Below are 1,508 nucleotides of genomic sequence, written 5' to 3'. Positions count from 1 at the left end.
AGCACACAGGTAAGGAATTATGAAAATCTTTATTTAAGGGTGAAGATGTTTCTCACAAAATCGTTGCCCCAATGCATCATTGAAATTCAAGCTGGAAAGATGATTTTAATATATCACTTGTACATTTTGTATTGCTCTTCCGGTGACAATGTAGTTTGTTTTTGTCAATTACCATTTTAATAACAGGGTAAAGAAAATTAAGTGGATTTTTGAAAGAAAACTATACTGTCAATATACTATTAAAACAAATTAAAATGGTAAAAGTTATTGTACTTTAAGTAAAAATAAAAGAGCAAAAATATCAATCCCAGTTTTGATTACTTAAATTAACAAAAAAAATGCATATAGCAAAGGATAGTTTCAATCTGCCTACCTCTGGGTTATGGGTCCAGCATGCTTCCATTGCAGTACTCTGCTGCACATGTAAGTGCAAGAGATCCTGAAGCACTCACTCATCATGGGAAAGTACCAATGTGTTTCTTCGTTGGTTGATGGAAGAAACATCTTACAAAAACTCTCCAGATTATTGATTTTTTAATGTTTTTCTAGGAAACGTTCTAGATGTATGCCTATTAGCCTTTGTCAGTATGCACTTTTTGCAAAGTGTCTCTGTGGCGCAATCGGTTAGTGTGTTCGGCTATTAACCAAAAGGTTGGTGGTTCAATCCCACCCAGGGACGTAATTGACCTTGTTATCAGATTTTGGTGATATTTAAGTAGACAAGTCAAAATTTCAAACCCCCTGTTATGGTGTAGGGTACCTGGCCTTCTCTGATGTAATCAGAGTTAGATTTGATTCAGTGATTTTATAAAAACAGCTAGGAAGCACAATTTAGCAGTGGGTTGCAGAGAAAAAAAATATGCTGGCAGAAAAATCCAATTGAGTGATTAAACAGCTCTTCATTTTCTGGCTTTATTTTTATGCTAACAAATTTGTTCTCTGAAAAGTGTCCACAAAGCCAAGTCTCTGATTAACACCTTTGTAAGGATGGTTTTTCACCTATTACTAAATTAAACTTGCTTCATTGGAAAGGCAGCAAGATGCATCCTCATTTCAATGTCTACTGAAATAATACAGGTTGACACCAGGAAACATTAACGCCACTGCATCCTTGCTGCTTTCTCATGTGGAAGTCTGTTTAATGTGAAAACAAGGTGATATCTAATTAGCACACAGGTAAGGAATTACGAAAATCTTTATTTAAGGGTGAAGATGTTTCTCACAAAATTGTTGCCCCAATGCATCATTGAAATTCAAGCTGGAAAGATGATTTTAATATATCACTTGTACATTATGTATTGCTCTTCTGGTGACAATGTAGTTTGTTTTTGTCAATTACCATTTTAATAACAGGGTAAAGAAAATTAAGTGGATTTTTGAAAGAAAACTATACTGTCAATATACTATTAAAACAAATTAAAATGGTAAAAGTTATTGTACTTTAAGTAAAAATAAAAGAGCAAAAATATCAATCCCAGTTTTGATTACTTAAATTAACAAAAAAAATG

This window comes from Pseudophryne corroboree, unplaced genomic scaffold (genome assembly GCF_028390025.1).
Source record: "Pseudophryne corroboree isolate aPseCor3 unplaced genomic scaffold, aPseCor3.hap2 scaffold_565, whole genome shotgun sequence".
Lineage (NCBI taxonomy): Eukaryota > Metazoa > Chordata > Amphibia > Anura > Myobatrachidae > Pseudophryne > Pseudophryne corroboree.
The sequence above is the reverse complement of the archived record's forward strand: the minus strand, read 5'-3'. Positions refer to the sequence as shown.